Here is a 21,700-nt window from a genome sequence, read left to right as displayed (position 1 = left end):
AGTTCTGCTTCACTTGGATGGGTAGCCTGTTCAGAAGAGGGATTCTCTGAGATACATACTTGCCACTCTAACATATCTGATTTATGTCACAAGTAAGGTTTAACTCTTCAGAATGAGTAGTTCTGCTGTTATTGCTTTTGCGGATACGCAAAAGGGCCATCAGATTAGGATCCAAGGATGTCTTGTATGTCAGGTATAAATCGTCTCTCAACAGTTTGTAGGAAACAGAGTAAAGGGATTAGGGCTTTGATGTGATCTGCACAAGGCATACTGTTAACAGTCTGTATTCTGTTGATTCAAAACCTCTGTGGATGTTCCATTTGTTGCATATGGCTAGTCATGTACATACTGAATGGGGCATTGTACTCATTGATGGGTCTGTTGAGGAACAAATACAGAGGAGCAGTGTTTCCTGGACCCTAGATGTCATGCCCTTGCTTATAAGTTGAGTGACATAGAGAAATTTCCTTACTACTTTAGACACATGGTCAGATACCAGTTTACTACCTGCATACTTCCCTAAATTCCTGATTACTGGGTATCCTCATATGCCTGTAGAGGTGTGTTATCAATGAGGTAGTTTCTTTGGGTGGCTGACTTTCCAAAGGTTTCTATTATGCATTTCTTGACACTGAGTTTTAAGACTGGCTTTGGCACCAGTCATCTGCCTGTGTTATTCCTTCCTGTAGGATGTTAGTGTCTGGGGAGGGGATTCTATGAGTGCTCCTAATTTGCAATCATCTGCAAACTCGGTCAACTAGAACCCATTGAAACTGGCCTTGACTTCTGAAATAGATGCCATAGATGAGCAGACCCAGTGCAGAGCCCTGGGGACTACACTGGTAACTGGCCTCTTTGTGGAGGTGGTCTCTCCAATCCTAACTTCTTGAGTCCTGTCTGTGAGCCAGCTGGCTATCCATTGAGTTACAAAGGGGGTTATGCCTAATTAAGTGAGTTTGTTTACAATGCCTGAGTGGGACAGTGTATCAAAAGCCTTAGTTAGGACAAGGTAGGCAGTATACACCATTTTGCATTCATCCATTGCCATGGCAACCTCCTTAAAGAATTTCACTATGTTCTTTAGGTATGACCTGCCTTTGTTGAAACCAAACTGGGTTGGTTCTAGTGACTGAAGGTTCCTATGTCATAGTTAACCATTTCTATGATCATTCTTTCCATATCTTTGTATATCAGTCTAGTCAGACTAATGAGTCTGTAGTTCCTGGGATCCATTCTCCTTTCAAGGTCCAGTGTTGTGCAGAGGGATAACCATTGCAGTCCTCCATTCACATTGCGCAAAGTCTGTGCAGAGGGTATCGTTGAATAATGACTCCACTGACCCTTGTAGGTCATATTTCAAGCTTTTTGAAGTCATCCTGGGATGTTATCAGGGACATTAAAGCTGCATGTTTTGGCCTTAAAGAGCACATCTAAAATCTACTCATTAATAGTTGGAGGAGTTTCTGATAGATGACATTTGCTGGGGGTAAGCTGGATATGAAGGGGTGGTTAAAGTTGGAACTGAATTTGTCAGTGACCTTACCAGAGAGGGCAAAACACTGTTGGGGAATGCAGTGTGATCCCATGTTTGTGAGCCCCATGTCCAATATGTTTGCATCTCTAGCAGGTGCATGCACCAATATATTTGTGTTTACAAAGTCTATGAATCTCTGTGCCCACAAACTGCAAATTTGAGGTTGTGTAGGATTTCCAGTTTATGGAGGGATAATTAAACTCCCCCATAATTATGTTATTATGCTGAATGGTGAGAATACAAGGTGACTTATATCTTGCTATGATATAATATGGGACTTTGTGTATGGTAATCTGGACTTGGAGAAACTCCAGTGTGTCATCCCATTTAACAGCCCAAGCAGTATACTTGTTATTTATGTAGATCAGGATACCTCTACCTTTAATCCCTGTTTGAGAAGTTGCTGGTCTAAATGTGTGGAATGTACTGAAGCCTTTTACTGCTGGGGTACATTCTGCCACTGTAAACCATGACTTGGTAACTGCACAGATGTCCACATTCTCCAAGAAGAAGAGAGCTTGGAAGGAATGGAGCTTCTTGTTTAGACTCCTGACATTAAGCAGTAATAACTTTTGCTTTCCTTGGCTAGATTTTGCTATGTTGGAAGGTGTGGAAATTTAGCATTGACTAAATAAGGTTCTGTTGGAGAGGACAATGGTTTAGCCAATATTCAAAAGACTAGACAAGACAGGTACAGAGAATCTTTAACAAAGCAATTTGTTTTGTTAACCATATCCTTCCATGCTGACAAATATAGTATCCCCCTAGAATGACACCAAAAACTAAGCCAATTATTAAAGTCAAGCATCTTCTCTTCATATTGTGGCATCATCCTTGGTAAAGGTAAAGTGCTACTAAGTGCTGGGCACATATCAGCATGAGACACATGGTCTGAGAACTCCATAATATCTCTCTTTATATAGTCTAGGGAGATACATCAAAGGTAATTTACACTTATATGGACTATGACTGTACTATACTGGCACCTGTGGGGCAATGACCTCAGCTCAAGAGTAATTTGGTGGACCTGGTCCCTGAAAGGCAACCGATCACTATTTTCGCCTTGACCAGGCTGATGAGTGAGCCATCAGTATGTCATACAATGGAGTCCTCCAAGATGAGTCCTAGGTAGTGTATTAGCTTGCCTTATGGGATTAGTAGTTGAAGCTCCACTGGATGTGGCTGTATGTGCAGTGTTAGGTGTTGTTTCTGTTGAGTGATTTCAGATTTGCTAAAGATAATTTTTTCAGGTGGATATCTGGGTGGTGTTTGGGGTTTCGGCTAATTGAAATTAAGTGTCTCTGCATAAGTAGGCGTATATGTGTGGGGTGCATACCATGTGTGGTGGGTGTAGTGTGCGTGTTTCTGACAACTTGGTTGTTATTATGAGTGCTTGTACATTAGAGTTTTGCCTCCATAGACATTGTATATATACATCTCTTGCATGTAGTTGTCAGTGAATATTAGACAATTGGTTAATCTTATAAGTAAAGGGATTTCATCCAGAAAAAAAGGAGATTATTACCTCTCTATACTCCTCCCTCATTAGACCAATAATTGAGTGTTATACATATTTGGTATGTACTTCTCCAAATATCTGTACCAACTGGAAAGGCCACAGAAATACCTCACAAAGAGAAGCCATGCCCTCCAACACCTGTCATATGTGGACAGGCTCAAATCACTATCACTCTACTCTGTATCATACAGGTTGCTCAGAGGCGATCTGTGTCTCGCCTAGAAGGCAGTCTCAGACCCTGCCCTACTAGAGATGCTCTAAATCCATAAGTCTAACTCCCCACACATTACACGCTCGAAAGACCAGAATCTAATATGCAACATCAATAAAACCTGCTGGAGAGACAGGTTTGTCTCCCAGAGGCTGCCCCATCATTGGAATAGACTTCCCATACATGTCAAACAGAGTGCCTCACTGACCCTTTTCAAGAGCAACCTTGATGAGTGGATGGGAAATGACATGTTTGTCCCAGGGGATCCACCTATGTCCCTCATTGACAGGGGTGACAGGTGCTGACTGAGGTTTATTTTTGGGGTTAAACTCTTGACTAGGCTTGTAACGGCCCCAGGACCATTAGCCTAGTAACTTCCTATGATCTGATGATCCTATGATTGTCTCAAGATACCCATATCCACCAAAATGGCTGTGAAGATATTGGGAAAATGAATAGCTGTGATGTGAGGTCCTTTATTTGGTGAGCTACAAGTGTGGAATGCACTAGAGGTTAATAGTGGGATGACTAAAGGTACTTTTGGGACTGAAGACTATACTAAATTTGTGGAACAGTGCTCCTCAGCATGCAAACTAGCTGCGCTATGCTACTCAACATTCAAAGTAGTTGCACTACACTGGTCTCAGTAGGCATTAACTTTGCCTAGATCTGCTAGCTTTGAAACTCAGTGTCAAAAGAGGTACATTAACTTCTACAGCAACCCCCACACACACACAAACACACACATCCCCTTTCTCTGCCAACAAACTGCCTAGCAACAGCCAGCAGCAATCCCTAAGCACCACATCTCCTCCCTAAAGCATATGATCAGGGACAAAACAGGCTGCAAGCAAGCTCCATTTGTGTTATTTATTTTATTTTTTTATTTATTTATCAACATTTGATTACTGGGAAAACCAGAATGGGTAGATGTTAATTTTCAGCAAAAGCCCAGGGGGAAAGCTCCAAAGTATTAAAAAAAGAATTCTAAGACCAATAATATTGCAAGCTTCAAAAATAAGACAAACCCCAAGATTCACTAATCCTCTGTGTAAGACTAGATTAGCCACTCTAAGAATAAGACGGCAGAGCGCCATGCATATTAATGAGGGCACACTGCCTCAACTCTAAGGCTAACATGGAGCATGCACGAGTGCAGGGGGCGTGTCAGACTGCCGAGCAGTCCAAAAATCCACGTCCCTGCAAGTCTGACACTCGGGAAATGTCTACTTACATGAGCGAGTCCGCTCAAATGTGTACATACCCAACACTACACTCCCCCACATTTTAAACCCCTGTACAATTATAAAATGTACATTTTTTTTTTTATTATTTCCAATATAGCTCCCCGTATTTGCACGTGTTTGCCCAGGTTTGCCCATTGCTTAGCTACAGTTATCAGTTTAGACTCCGAAGAGGATAATAAGAAACTTATATGCAAATTAAGTGAAATAGCGATAGCATAGTGGTAGAGCCTTCGCACAAAGTGGAGGCATTCCCGGTTCGAGTCCCACCACTCCCCCTCCCATTTTCTGCTGGAAATCTGTATATAAAAATAATTCCTGACATTTATCATTTAAATTTTTGTAAAAAACATTGAAATGGCCTATGTAGTAGTGAACAAATTATATATATATATATATATATATATATATATATATATATATATATATATATATATATATATATATATATATGCATACTGATGGATGCATAAGTAACGTATCTTAAGCAATGTGAAGCACTGTTAAGCAAAGTTTACCAGTATTAAGCATATTTAAATGTAATTGCTCGAAGCTGAGCACTGCGTTAACTAGCGCAATGGTTTTGCGTGGAGCTGCGCATTGCGCCAACTAGTGCAAACAGAATATGTTTGCGCGGAGTTGCACTACGCGCTAACCAGTGCAACGTCGAGCAACGTGGAGCAACTTTAGGCAAAGTTGAGCAAAGTCGGCTAAACACAGCCACACCTCCTAGCTGCTCTGGCCAGTAATAAAATAAAAAGCAATGACAGGGCTTGAACCCTGGATACTGTGCACCATAATCACAGTACTGAACCACTAAGCCATGACAGCATTTTACAACCATGCACTTCCAACACACACATACATATCAATGGAAGTTTACCCATTGCTAAGCAGGTGTGCCTTCAGCTGAGTTTTTTCAAAACTGGCCAATCACAAATAAGTGCGGTAAATGAGGCATATTTAAGCTCCATAGGTGGGAATACTTGCCATAATTGGTTGTAGCTCCCATCTGCAGGCAGCATGGCTGGTGCTGGAGAGGGTTCTTGATTTTGAGTGCAACGTTGGGGCATTGAGGAGTCAAAAGTAATGGTTTGGCTCCTTGTCCATAATTATGAGGATAGACTCCTGCGGGGCCAGTACCAGGGCACCCAATACAAAGCGGAAGCCCAGAACAGTCTAGCTCATGAACTCATCAGTGCCACAGGCGTCCCTTGGACTGGTGAGCAGGTCAGACACCACCACGCAGACCTGAAGAGATGCAAGGAGGATCAACTAGACCAGTGGATCCAGGAGGCCCGTGGGATGGAAAATGTCCCACTACTGAGTAAGTAGCCATGGAATTAAGTATGTAAGAATTGCTATTCTAGTCTATACTATGGATAGGTATGTCTCAATATCACTTCATTTACTTCACAGCTGCAGGTGTCTGCGCTGTGAAACAGCAAGCCTATGCAGATAGGCTGTGCCACCAGGCAGGTTAGTAATTTTTCTGCATGTACTGTTTTATAAAATAAATGAGAAAGCCTGAAAAAAAGTGTTTTAACCCAATAAATAAAGGTATAATAATTCTTTAATAATTATTCTGCATGTACTGTTATATAAAATAAATGAGAGAACCTCTAGAAATGTGCTTTACGCCTTTAATAAAGGTATAATTCCTGGAGTGTGTCTGTGTCATTTTCTTTGATATGTTGTTGTACTCTTGCATTATAGAAATAGTACTGTTGTATTAAGCGCTGTTAACCCACACTTGGGTAGGCCCATATAAAGTGGATGAAGGGGGTGCCAGTAGCATTTAAGCATATTTACAGTCCTCAACTGTTGGTTCATGCCCAGCATGTACAGGTTAATCTGGCACATGTGTAGCTTGGTATTGTGCTCCCCAGAAATGTCAGTGTGCTGCCAGAAATGTAGGGAGCTGTTAACATATAACTGATAATTTCACTTGAACATATCTAGATAATTATAGGAAAGTAGTACTGTCAGTGTACCATCTCAGCAGTAGTGTGTCTGAGCAACTCACAAAATATAGGTTCATAGGTTCATAGGTTCATACTAGGCTATCTGCCCGAGGGCATTTACAAGCCTAGCCCATCGTTTTGTGGCTTAGGCCACCCCTTTAGTATGGGGAACTATACCCATTATTTTTCTGTGCCTCTGTCGAGCAGTGACACTGAGGTAATCCCTGGGGTATATCTGCGATCTCCCATCCATTGGTCAAGATTTCTCTTGAACAAGGCCAGCGAGGTGCTCTGCCTCACATGTACCGGGATTTTGTTCCACAGCATAGGGAGTCTTTGGGTGATGAATCTATCCCTCCAGCACGTCCTATTAATAGCTGTGTCAAGGTTTAAGTCTCCCGCCCTTGTGGCTCTGATGGATCTAGATTTTTTGAGCTGAAGCATATTCATCAAATCTGGGTTTGACATGGCCTTGTATGTTAGGCAAAGGTCACCTCTGAGCAAGCGGGCGACTGAATAGAGCTGGAGTTCTTTCAGTCGGGCAGCATAGGACAGATTTTTGAGACCCTTTATCCTTTTGGTGAGGAACTTTTGTGGCCTCTCCAGCTGCTGTAAGTGTCGGGTCAGATACATTCGAATGGGGCATTGTACTCAATCATTGGTCTGATGAGTGATGAGTAAAGGAGACTATGACCACCCTTGAACTAGATGAGAATCCCTTCATGATAAGGTGGGCAATGTAGAAGGTCTTCCTAACTACTTTAGCTACATGGGTGTCGAATGACAGACTACTATCAACCTGGGTCCCCAGGTCCCTGATAACTTCTTCTGTGCTCAGTGGATTGCCACCTATTTGGTAGCTAGGGGTAACCTTGTTTTTCCCAAAGGGTATGACTATGCATTTTTGGCATTTAACTTTAGGTCGTGGCTCTGGCACCAGTTATCCGCTTCTGTGAGACCCTTCTGAAGGATATCTGTGTCAGATGTGTTTTCTACTATGGCGCCCAGTTTGCAGTCATCTGCAAACTTTGTCAGCCATAACCCTCCTGTGTTTGCTTGTACTGGAAAAGTAGATGCCAAACAAGAGTGGGCCCAGGACTGAGCCCTGTGGGACACCACTTGTGACAGGCTTTGAGTCTGACATGGCGCCAGCAGCTCTGACCCTGTGGGTTCTGTCACTCAGCCAGTTTGCAACCCATCTTGTGATGTATGGGTTAACATTTAAGCTGATGAGTTTTTCAATGATACCCGAATGGGGTATTGTATCGAAGGCCTTAGCCAGATCGAGGTAGGCTGTATGGACTGCCTTTCCCTCATCAATGGCTTTGGTGACTGTTTCAAAAGTCAACCAAGTTTAAAAGGCATGATCTGCCTTTGACAAAGCCAAACTGGGTTGGATCCAAAGTCTGCAAATTCCTATGTCTTTATTTATGAGGTCCATTATGATCCTCTCCATGGCTTTGCAGATAAGGCTTGTCAAGCTAATGGGCCGGTAATTTCCAGGGTCTGTGGAGGCACCGCCTTTGTGAAGTGGTACCACAGTTGCAGTGCGCCACTCCCTGGGTACGTATCCAGAGGTAAGACTTTGATTAAACAGCTGTCCTAGCTGTGGGTTTAATTCCTCATTGAGTTCATGGAGCACACAGCAGGGGACACCATCAGGTCCCATGGATGCTGTGTTTTTTGCTTTGGAGAGAGCAGTTCTCACTTGGGCGCTGGAGATGTTTGGGGGGCTGCAATCGTTATATGTAGCAGTAACATCTGCATCCCGGACAGTTTGTATGTCAGATACAGCTCATGTATATAAAGATCTAGCAAAACCCATTTCACAATTTAAGGACAATTGGGTAGTGCAATAATACATGTAGGGGACATATAACTGCAGTTAATAGGAATGTAGTGTAAACTAGAAGGATATACAAGTTGTTAATGGAGCTATCTTTTTCCACCCTACTATATGTGCATAACAAATGCAATTCCACACCACAATGGGTATGTCTAATCTCAAAACATTTGTTAGGACATATGTCCTATTAGTTTATAAATATCTGCATTTGTTTCAATGCATGTGCCCTGTTCAAATACCACAATATTGGTGGCCTGTTGCCACCAATTAAACCTGCATGCTGTTTTAATGTCCACTGTTGTTCTATACATGCATATGTTATTCTTGCTGTTCAACTGTTGGAACTCTGGTGTGTTGGGTTAATGGAAATACTTCTGCATGCTGTTATAACTAATTGGGAATGCTGTTGACTGTTACTAACCCATATTTTCATTAAATTCTCCAAAACATAGAACGTATGGGAAGGCCGGTCCCAGCGGACCCACCTGTCCCACCTCAGCTGGCGATGGCAACTGGCACCAGCAGGTCTGGTGCCCAGCATGGGACCTCCTCCTCCGTTGGCCCTGTGCCACCTTTGGGTGGAAGCACTGCAGGGGATGGGGCTCATCCCCATGCAAGCATGAGCGGAGGAGGGCCACCTATCACCCTCCAAATGGTCCAGGCTTTGGTACGTAAAGAGATCGAGCGTTCTGTCACTGATCCTCTATGCCTGCTTGAGGCACGAGTGGTGTGACTCATGGGTGAGCCTGCCCCTCCTATACAGCCCCCAGCACAGCCACCCTCTGGGCTGTGAAGGTGGAGTGGTGACTGCCCATGGGTGGGGATCTCAGTTCCATTGTTGCCATCTGTGGGCACATGGGCTTGCGATTTCCAAACATCCTTCCCTGTCAGTGGTCTTCACCCACCACGTGTCATATTCTGCCCCTGTATGTGTCTTGTTTGTCTTGTCTGTTTACCTCCCCAACCTACCTCACCAAATATACCTACTTCCCCTACCCCACATTCCACTCTCACCTGAAAAAAAAAGGGAAATTTGCTCCCAAAAAAAAAATTACGCCCCATACATAGCTGCCCATTTTGCACACATGTCCACTGGACACATAAAATGTAATTTAATTGGCAGTACAACATACTTTGTTGTCCTCACCCCTCACTCAGGGGGGGAAGGTTTCATATTCCCCTCCAAATTTATTGCATATGCACAGCTGTTGCTGTTAAAGAAATTGGCAGCTATGGACCTTCCCTACACCCGTCCTGCACATCCCGAGCTGTTTTCCCTACTGTCTTTCCCTCTTTGTGCCCCTTTTTCACCACTTTCCTATCTCCCCATTTTCTTTTCTTTCAAAGAAATGAGCGCGGGGGTTAGCGGGAGTAAGCACTTTTAAGCAGTTGTTAGCGGGTTTGTGTGAGTGTGCGCTTGTTTGTGCTTAGCTAAGCATTGTTCTGCTCAGCAGCAAAATAAAACACCTCTGTCAGCCTCGAACCCAGGACCTTGTACACACTACACGAAATACCACTTAGTCACTGTAGATATGCAACAAATTTGTGCTGAAATAAATATATCATGCATCAGAGTGAGTGAATGTAAAGGAAAAATAGGAATGCCATAACACACAACTTGTTCTGTGGATCTTTACCAACAGTTGTTGTGGAATTGCATTACATGAATGTGATAAGAGAAGCAGCCATTCTAGCAGGAAATAATGTTACAGCAGCACTTTACTACCCCCACACAGTATCATAGCAGGACAAACACTGGCATATCTGATTAGGGCAGAGGTCATACCTCCCAAATGTGCCTAATTTTCAGGGATGTTCCTGATTTTGAAACAAATTTTAGCTGTGTCCCTCTGAATCCCTTTGAAAAGTACTGACGTTGGCCAGAAAGGTGGTGAATTACACTTAATGAATAATGACAATAAGTAAGAGTTAGACACTGCTTGTACTTCAGAAAAGGTATATTAATCCATATGCTCTGGTTCTCTCAAAGTCTCAACTTAATGGCAGAAATATTTTAAAGGTGTACCTCACTTTTACCTACTTTTCCCTGAGTCTGTTCAAATATGTACCTGAGTGTTTGAGAGGCCTGGCAGAGGCAGAAACACACAGGCATATCATCTTTTCTGCTGTTACACACTGTGCAAATAGCTTTGGAAAGAGTTCCAGAAGCATACCGTTATATAGAAGTACAACACTGAAATACAAAAGGATGTAGCCATGAATGGTAGCAACCAACTGTAACAATGCCACTGTTCCAGTGCTGAAAAGACCGGTGTGGTGCACAGACAAAGAATAACAGGCTAACCTCTGGCTACCATGTGGATAGGTCGACAGTTGAGAGCTATGCAGACAGACCACTTGCCTTGATAAACTATCAGGTACACAGCAACCCTTTAAGTCCAGCAAGATAAAATTCACACAATAATACATAATGCTCTCTGTACTTCTGCACCCCTACCCAAATGTAGAATATATCTGTGTATTCAGGGTCTACCAAGGATGTAGGTAGGCATACTCAGTACTGAAATTTGTCCAGTTTTCTTGAGCAGCCTGTGCTAATGTCAACACTAAAAAAGAACAAACTGTTCAGAAGTGAGTAAATTAATATTCACAGTATAGCAGTTCACAAACAATTCACGTGCCAAAGAAATACATCTCAATAACTAGTTTTGTATGGCAGTTAATTGTACAATTAGAAAAGAAAGTACATACTCCCATCTATCTTGGGTTAGCATTTTGAGGGGTGAGTAAAATTCTACACTGACAAGTGTGTACTGAAAGCAGCAACATTCAGGTCTGAGTACAACATTTAAATCACTGGCTACACCCCTGGCTTCAGATATAAGAATTATACCAACCTTCTGCCTTAAACAATGATGTTCTCAGCAAACAAGCATGATCCCCATCTTGGAAAGCTGAAAGGGCCACACCTACCCGAGTTAGCAATTTATAGCATTGGATTGCTATGACAGTGATTACTGCAATTACCACACAGCAGGCTGCATGCAATTAGCAAATGGTGGCCACCAACTGGTGCAGAGGCCATCACATGCACATGTGGAAATACCTATAAAAGCAGGCTGTAATTGCTGCCAACAAACTCAATCACTCTATTGCAGAGACTGACAGAGAGGGAGACAGAGAGAGAGAGACAGCGAAAAGGAAAAAGAAAAAGAAATAATACCAACTCATACAAAGGAAAGGTATGTAACAGATATGTATTTACTGGCATGTAGTAGATGTTTTTGAAGAGTACTCTACATAATGTGAACCATTCATACGTGGCAGCAGTACGTATCTATGTACAGATGTCCTGCTTAACTACTGCCATGGACAATTCAGTTTGCACCTGTGGGCAGTGGGACATAACTGTAAAATGTGTAGCTCAGCATTAAATGTCAATCATCTGATCCATGTTATCTGTGTTCTGTACAGTAGTGTGACCAATGGCTGTTTGGGGGATTAGCGCAAGCATGTATATAAATATGGGTGTGGCAGAGTAACACATGCAGGATAGTCATATTAAAGTGTAGCTTAGCATTGACACCTGTTCATGTTGCAGCAAGGCCCAACAGTTCAGCTGTGAGGTCCAGGGACTTACAACAATGTGGACCTTGTGTGTGTATGGCACACACATACGGAGAGATATATATGTGTCATATATATTAACATCTGTATATGTGCATAGAACAAGGGACATATTGCAACTGTTTGTGAAGGGTGGACATATATATGTTGATGAAGGTTGTTATGTGCATATTTGTATGTAGGTTTTAGTGTGTGACAAAGAAGACAGCATACAGTGCTGGTATATGACATGTGGTGGTTAAACACTGTGGGTGTTTTGTTCAATTTACAATGTTGCAGCCAGTGAGGCCTGCTAAAGCTACCTGGGCTGTGAACACTTTCAATGCATTTCTCACAAGACTGTGCGATATTATTACATTACTGTATACCTCACATCCTTTGTATAATTGATATTCCCACCATGAAAGGTGGACTGTATATGTGCCTATATATGTACACCAATGGATGTGTATATGTATGTATGTGTATATATTTATATATATATATGTATATGTATATGTATATATATATATATATATATATATATATATATATATATATATATATATATATATATATATATATGCACAGAGAGAGAGTTATATATACTCATACACACCCACATCTACTTGTTGCAATAGATTCTATGTAAAGTTGACTGAGTGTGATGGTCAATGTGTTGGTGAATATGTCAAAGATGTGTATTTGTGGGATAGCTTGGTAAAAATAAAATAAAATGTTGAATGTAGCCATGGTAGTGCAGTTCCAGTACAGCATGATAGGTGCTGGTTTGGGACACATTTGTAGCCTTGAGTGACCACATGATGATGGCTTATGGTACTACACCCCATCCAGTTATTGTAACCACAGTACTAAACATAGCTTTCATTGCTATACACCTCAATGTTGTGTGTGTGCAAACATATGCACCTCTAAACAATATCCATACCAATCACCATTTGCACAACTGACACATATATGTCTTGTGATGCTATTGAGTGGCTGGGTCATATGACACACATTGGGTATGTGTGATGTTTAAATTTGCAGTTGTATTTTAGCATGCCATATCATGGATGACACTGGCATGTCCACAATATGATCTACACTCACCATAACTACAGTACATTGAGTATGTGGACCAATGGCATTCCATCAGTTATACATGCACCACTGATCTTGTGTGTATACACATCATGCATGAGCTAAAACTGTGTCCACAATTATTTGCTAAAGACACAGAGGCTCTAATCAGAATTGTATATCTATGTGACACACAGATACACATCCAGCCATGGTATGTAGACATGTGAGTGATGGTGCACAGTACATTACAGAGTTTTGAATACTTGCACAACAATGTTGTGTCCATGTATGCAATGCGTTCCAGGGAGAGGCCAATCACCGAACAACAAAACACATGCATCAAAGCCATGTATACTGTTAGTAACAAGGACTGTCTACACTTGCACTGCATGCTGTTGAGCAACACATGTCCTGCATGCTGACGTGTGATATGACGGTTTTGTTTGTGATACTGTATCCCACCATCAACTGCTATTGAGTATGTTCTGAGATTGGTGGTGGTGTGTGTGCGTGTGTGTGTCTGTGTGTGTGTCTGTCTGCTTTAGTGAGGAGTGTATTTGTGTGTGTGCATGTGCATGTGTGCATGTGTGCATGTGGTCTGACATCATGTACAGGTCTTAAAGTGTGTTTCCTGTTTTCCTCTCACAGGTGCTGAGGAGGGGCTGGTACAGAGCAGCAGGGAACCTGATGTCACTGACACATAGTGATAATGAGGATAAGTGTGTTGTGGCACAGGCAGGTTTGTCAGTATCTGTTGTTGGGCCACCAATTGACAGTACACAAGTCTCCACCCCATCCATGCACACAGTCATACTGCCTGTACATCCATCATCACCAATGCCCTTAGCAGAGGGACAGTGTACAGTCGGCACTGGCCAGGAGAGTGTGGTATCTATGGCAAATGCATCAGGAGGACACAGCAGCCATAGCCAGATGTCTGGAATGGTACCACATAGGCAGATGCCCAGGGGTTCTTGTCAGAGCACTGCTGGTCATCATGTCCCTGGCAGATGTGCCACAACTCTTACAACCACACGCATGTTCTAGGCTGTCATGGAGGCACAGGCACATATGGAGCGGTACACCAGACAGGGACTAAGGGCACAGAGGGCTCATAAATAACATCTCTGTAAATGGCAGTATCCATGACCTAGCAAGTGCCATACGCAACTACACTGAGATCATTGATAGATGTTGGAGGGAAACATTAGATGTCCTCCACAATGTCATGTCCATGTGTCAGGACAGTGCGGGATGGTTGAGATGTCGATGTGGATGTATGCCAGCAACATCATCAGCTGGCAGTTACCGTGGACGTCCATCAAGTCATAGCCGCTCCCATAGTGCCAAAACCAGCCCCAGCAATGTTGGGGGGGGCTGTCCATAGACCGTCCTAGAAGACCACATGCACTTGGCTCTGGCCAGTCCCAGCAGGAACCTGGATCCAGTGAACATATGTCAGCCTCTGAGGATAGTACCCAGTCTGGATTAGTACCTGATACTGTCTGTAGCACCCCTGCCAGGCACAGGTCCCGTATCCTTGGCCAGAGATGGTGATCTGTAAAGCCTGCCAGGTACAGTCTGTAGCTGTCCCACAAATCTCCATATATGGCAGAAACATGGTGGAACTGTGTGCATGCAGACACACACACATAAACCAAACACCTAGGGCAAACACATACCCGCACACATTACATCCACATTGGCCCATAACAGTACTCTTGGCCCTCACACACACACTCACAGACACACATCGATTGTATGTCTCAATGTAGGCCTCTGGCAAACCAACAACACACCCTGTGCATATGATGAAACCTGTGCCATCTCCTGTCATCTGTAACATTGATGCAGGAACAGGCTAACATGGTGCTGATGCACAGGGTGACTTTATTACAGTATAGCAATGTTTTAATGTGTAGCATGTTGTCAGCAGTAAAGTGTAATGATATCCTTGAAGGTGTACCTGAGCAGGCATGATGCATTAAAGCTATAATTATCAATGTAGTATTGTTTACACCAGTGTTTATTCCAATTGTGTATTGTCTGCCAATGTGCCACTTGGCTGATGTGTGTAGTTTTGTCAGCATGTGTTATAGAGTGGACAGTAAGTGTGGGATGTGTGCAGCACAGATTTGCAGGTGTACATTTGTGAACATGGTTTAAATGCACTGTCTGCATGTATGTGCATATTGGACACATGGGCAGGGTGACATGCCCTGTATTAGACAGTGTTAACACTCCATAGTTTCTATTGGTGGCCAGTATGCATTGTACTACACACATTTTGGAACTTGAGTACATGTGTATGTATGACACGGTTTGACACTGTGCTGTGGGTGATACTGTTGTTACTATCTGTCATTGGTTTGCATTCTGGTAGCATACATAACCTCAACAGCCTACCCATAAACAATTGTTAGATGATAGCTTGACAACTGACACACAGATGTAGGACACACAGTAACATTTGCAGTCTTCAAGTACTATTCTATGCCAGTAACAAGTGGTATTCACCTGCACTCAGTCCTGGGATCACTCATTTTTGGCATATAGCTTTCTTAGGTACAAGCAAACACAGTAGGGATATGTCTGGTCACGTTTGGCAATGCATACTGTGGGCTATAATGCATTCTCCAGATGACACACACATCCTCCAAAAGGGTGTCATACAGACAGATAAGTGATGTCAAACCCATGCTGTAAAGCTATAAGCCAAATAAAGCATAGTCATCCACTTTTACAAAACATAGTATCCCCAGAGTAACACAAAGGTAGTAGCCCCAAAAATGTGGAACAGGTACAGATGTATACATAGAACCATGTGTTAAGTCATCTCACCTTTCATAATCACATTTCCAAGGGGTTTTGGAAATCCCTCTGTGGATCACATAAGCAATAAGGGGTCTGCATGCATATCCACAAAGGTTGTTGCACACCTATAATAAATAGCCATCTTTGACAGACTTTGCTGTTTTTGAACAGGTTTCAATTAAACCTCAGGCATAAACCCTCACTCACACTATTCAATAGAAACTGTAATGAGTGTATGTGAAACGAATGACGTAGGCCAGGGATCACTGCAGTGGCTAGGCTTGTCGCAAGCATACAGATGTGACCTAAGGTCTGGAAAGCGGCGGCACACTCTGGCAAAGATAGCAGATGTGTTCATGGAGAAAGCAGGGTTCCCACCTATGAAATAATTGAGGTCACATGATGTATATGTATTTGCCACACAGCTACTTGACATGTGTAATGCACATACTGTTGTCATTGTGATGTCATACAGTAGTAAAAGCAAAACCCATGACACATTGACCAACAGTGTCACACATGTGGAGCACACACACACAGTCACAAAGTGCAGGATTCAAACCCCTACCTAATTACTTTATGACATCACAGCAGTACACATTTACACAACATGCTATACACATTACTGGGAGTTCTTTTTTTCACAGGTATATTTGTAGGATGGTGACATCATCAGACTTGACAAAGATGAGTATACCACTTTTAAGGTGTTTCAGTAGTCTTCAAAAATGTTGCTCCTCTTCAAGGAGACACACACTCTCATACAGTTGGCAAGTGCAGGATTCAAACCCCTACCTAACTACTTTATGATACTACAGCAGTACACATTTACACAACGCGCTATACACATTACCGGGAGTTCTCTTTCCCACAGGTATATTTGTAGGATGGTGACATCATCAGACTTGACAAAATGGGTTACATTAGGTGACATTAGGTAGGTTATATAGAGGGAATTTCTAAACACTTTGGCAATGTGATCATCAAAGGAGAGTTTACTATCTACCTGGATCCCCAGGTCCATAATTACATTCTCCGTACATACTGGATTACCACCTTTGCAGTAATTTGTGGGCACTTTGTTTTATCCAAAGGGGATTACTATGCATTTTTTGGCATTCTGCTTGAGGGCATTGTTTTGACACCAGGTATCTGCCTCTGTAAGACCCTTCTGGAGGATGTCTGTGTCAGCCATAGAGTCGATTATGGACCAAGACCTGTGGGATGCCACTTGTGACTGATTTAGAGTCGGACATGGCACTCGCAATGCTGACCATGTGTGCTTGATCTGTGAGCCAGTTGGCCACCCATCCTGTGACATAGGGGTTAATGTTCAAGCTGGTAAGCTTGTCCATGATGCCAGAGTGGGGAATGGTGTCAAAGGCCTTAGTGAGGTTCAGGTGTGCTGTGTGAACTAATTTCACCTCCATCTATGTCCTTGGTAACTGTTTCAAAGAAGTCAACTAGGTTTAGGAAACAGGATATGCCTTTAACAAAGCCAAATTGGGTAGAGTTCAGTGTCTGGAGGTTCCCAATGTCTCTGTTTATGGGTTCCATGATAATTTGCTCCATAGCTTTGCAGACCAGGCTGAGTAGGCCTATAGGGCAATAGTTTCCAGGTTCTGTTGTGGCACCACCTTTGTGGAGCTGGATGACTGTTGCTGTATGCCATTCTTTGGGTACATAGCCTGTGGTAAGGTTGAGTCTGGACAGTGAATGTAAGTGAGGGTGTAGTTCCTTTTGGGGCTGGTGCAAGACGCAGCCTGGGACACCATCCAGTCCCATTGATGCTGTGTTCTTAGCTTTGGAGTGGGCTGTTTTTACCTGCATGTCCATGAAGTCTGGGGCTCTGCATTCTTCTGGGATGGACACGTGCCCTTTTGGGGGTGGGGGGGTGAAGTTTGCACTGAACTTCTCCGCCAGGATGTGGGCAATGTCAGTAGGTTCAGTGTATTTTTTGCCATTTTGCAGTAGCTGACAGCATATTTGAGAGTTGCCACCTAAATGTTTGGTATAGCTAACGAAGGCTTTGTGGTTGTTATTCTTAGATTCCTTAGCAATTTGTCTTTAGAAACTGGCCTTGGATTATTTTATGAGTGATCATTGTTTCTTCCTAATAATGATCAGTTATGCCTTTCCTTTTGTGAAGTTTGCTCTATCATGTGTTAGTTTCCTTCTTCTGTTGTATAGCTTATTTATGGGCAACGACCACCAGATTGGTTTCTTTTTTTTGGAGGAGTGCGTCTTGGTTTTATTTGGGATGTCTCGATCCATGCATCCCTGTAGATGCTCATAGAATGCACTTGTAAATGATTCTGCAGATTGTATAGCATTATCATATAGCAAGGGGGCTGTTTGCTTTTGAAAATTGAACATTTCTTCACAGTGGTTTCCTTGACTGTGGGGGGCAGGATGTGGATGTCCAGTGTGATTACTTTATGGTCTGATATTACCTCCGAGGGGTTTATCTCTGGTGTGGAACACTGGTACCCCATGTTGGTGATGATTAGGTCCAGTATGTTGTCACCTCTAGTAGGCATGGTGACCAGCTGTTCCAGGGCGTTTGAGTTTTTAAACTCTAGGAAGCATTGGGCAAAGGACGTTGTACATGAGTAATTCTCCCAGTCAGTGTTTGGGTAGTTGTAATCTCCTCATATAATGGTGTTTGGTAGGACCTTTATATTTTCCAGTGTTCTCAGGAATACTGAGCGAGGTTCCTGAGACAAGGTAGGTGATCTGTAGCACGCTACAATCTGATAAGCAGCTTTGCCCAATGTTAGTTGCACTTGTATGGGCTCCAAGGCCTCATGCTGTGCCACTAACCTGAAGTTGTGGGTATCCATAAGGTAAATGGATATACCCCTTCCTTTTGTATTTCACTCTGGGTTTTGGGGCCGAAGATCAGAGGGATTGTGAGTGTTTTACGTGGAGCATGTCCAACAGCTCTGTGTTTGACATAGCTTTGTATGTTAGGACGAGATCGCCTCTGAGTAGGCGATATGCGAGAGAGTACAGCTGGAGTATTTTGAGACGGTCTGTGTATGGCATGTATTTCAGGCCACTAATTCTCTTTGTGAGGTATTTCTGCAGGCTTTCCAGTTGTTGTAGATGTCTTGTGAGGTACATAGCAAAAGGGGTGTTGTACTCTATTATGGATCTAGTGAATGATGAGTAGAGGGGAACAATGTCCTCTTCTATTCTGCATGAGACACCTTTTGTGATGAGGTGTGTCACGTAGAAGGATTTCCTGACTACTGTGTAGATGTGATTATCACAGGTGTGTCCACTGTCCACCTCTGACCCAAGGTGTCTTATCACACTTTCAGTGTTAAGTATACTACCGCCTATGTTGTAGTTCATGGCTACAGAGCTTTTACCAAAGGGGATGTCAATGCACTCTTTGGCATTGAGCTTGAGGCCATGGCTTTGACACCAGGCATCTGTCTCAGTGAGGCCCTTTTGTAGGATGTCCACATCTTTAGTAGTTTCAATTATGGCTCCTAGTTTGCAGTCATCTGGAAACTTCATTAGCCAGAGACCTTCCATGTTAATGTTTACTTCAGGGAAGTAGATACCAAACAGGACAGGACCCAGGACTGAACCCTGTGGTACTGCACTCATCACTGGTCCAAAGTCGTGCTTGGAAACTGCTACTTTCACAGTGTGTGTTCTGTCAGTGAGCCAGTTGCCAACCCATCTTGTGACATAGCGATTTATACCTAGTTTAGTGGGTTTATCTATAATTCCAGAGTGAGGGATGGTGTTGAAAGCCATGGCAATATCTACATAGGCTGTGTGAACCCCCTTACCCTTGACTATGGTTCTGGTCACTGCTTCAATGACATCTATCAGGTTTAGGAGACATGTTCTGCCTTTTACTAACCCAACATGGTTGTGGTCCAGAGTTTGGAGATTACCAATGTCTTTTTTTATAAGTTATATGATGATACATTCCATGGCCTTGCAGAGCAGGCTCATCAGGCTAATGGGGTGCTAGTTCCTGGGGTCCATGGTCGCCCCCCCCTTGTGTAGTGGGATAACCATTGCTGTGTGCTATTCAGCAGACACAAAGCCTGAGGTAAGGCTATGACTGAACATGATACGTAGGTGTAGTTCCTGTTCGTTCTGTAGTTTGTGTAGAACACAGCCTGGGATGTTATCTGGTCCCATAGATGCTGTGTTCCTGACTTTGGAGAGTATTTTTTACCTGTGCAGTCATGATGACAGCAACTTTGCAGTCTTCCATTATAGAGATGTGCTCTTTCAGGGGTGAGAGGGGGGTAAAGTTAGTACTGATCCTATCTGCCAGGATGTTGGCAATATCAGTTGGGTCTGTATATTTAGTGCCATTGTGCTGTAACTCAGAGCAGATCTGAGTGTTGCCATTGAGATTCTTGACATAGCTATAGAATGCTTTGTTGTTGTCTTTAGAATCAGTGTCAATTTTGTTTTCATAACTAGCTTTGGAGGATTTTATCAGGGATCACAGCTTCTTACTGATGTTGACCATGGAGCTCTTCCACTCATGGGATTTTACCCTCTTTTGCAACAATTTCTTCCTTCTGTTGTGCAGTTTGTTTATGGCAGGGGGACACCAGATTGGCTTCCTTTTCTTGGAGGATAGCATCTTGGTTCTGTTTGGGATAGCACAATGCATGCAGTCATGTAAGTGCTTATAAAGTGCAATTGTGAAGTATTCAGTAGTCATAACTGTATTGTCCATCTGCATGGGTGTCCTGCAGTTCAACACTTATGTCTTAAGAAGCATGAAGTTGGCTTTGGAGACATTTTTTAACATGGTTTCCTTAATGGGGGGGGGGGGGGACCAGAATGCGGATATGTAGGGTATTTAGCTTATGGTCAGATGGGACCAATGAGGCGCTGACTTCAGGTGTGGAACATTGGTCACACGGGACAAACCAAACCCCGTAACTAACACAAATAACCACAAAGTGAGCTAAATGCTACTCACTGCCAGAAGTCTCAGCCTCCAGATGCACACACTCGAGGCACTTCTCATTATGGAGAATATTGATATCTGTGCAGTAACAGAAACCTAGTTCAAGGCTCCAGACAGCACACCAGCACTACCAGGATACTACTCATTCCATACCTTCCAGCATCAGAACCTGAATCATAGTACATAGGGTGAGGATGTATCCATATTCATCAAAGATACCTACACCTCTCTCTACATGCTCTCTACAGGATATGTACCCATAGAATGTTGCACAGCAACATTCTTCACACTCCACAGGGGTGGGGCCACAAAAAAACCCTTGGCATTCATACTCTATGAGCCTGACAAGTGTGTTCTGCAAGGCAATGGAGCCAATCATAATGGAAGTCAACAATACAGAGATTGGGAACCTTCACACAGTTGAGCACACCCAGTTTGGTTTTGTCAAATGCAGACCACGCCTCCTGAACTGGGAGGATTTCTTTACAGTTACCCAGGCTACAGATGATTGAAATGAGCTCAACACAGCCTACCTATACCTCGCTAAGGCCTTTGACACCATTCCCCAGTCAGGTATCATAGATGAACTCACCAACCTGGCCATGAATCCATACATCACAAGATGGATTGCAAACTGGGTCACAGATAGATCCCACACATTATGAGTTGCTGGCTACATGTCGGACTCTACACTGGTAACAACTGGTGTCCCCCAGGGTTCAGTCCTGGGGTCACTCCTGTTTGGTATAGACTTCTCAAATGTACATGCCAACACAGGATTGTTGTGGCTGACTAGGTTTGCTGGGAACTGTAAAGTGTTTGCCATAATAGATTCCCCGGAAGACAGACATATTCTCCAGAAGGGACTCTATGAGAGAGATGTGTGTGTCAGAATCATGGCCTCAAGCTCACTGTGGAGGAATGCATAGTGATCCTCTTTGTTGAAAATAAAATA

This window comes from Protopterus annectens, chromosome 2.part0 (genome assembly GCF_019279795.1).
Source record: "Protopterus annectens isolate FY-2018-M chromosome 2.part0, PAN1.0, whole genome shotgun sequence".
Classification (NCBI taxonomy): domain Eukaryota; kingdom Metazoa; phylum Chordata; order Ceratodontiformes; family Protopteridae; genus Protopterus; species Protopterus annectens.
The sequence above is the reverse complement of the archived record's forward strand: the minus strand, read 5'-3'. Positions refer to the sequence as shown.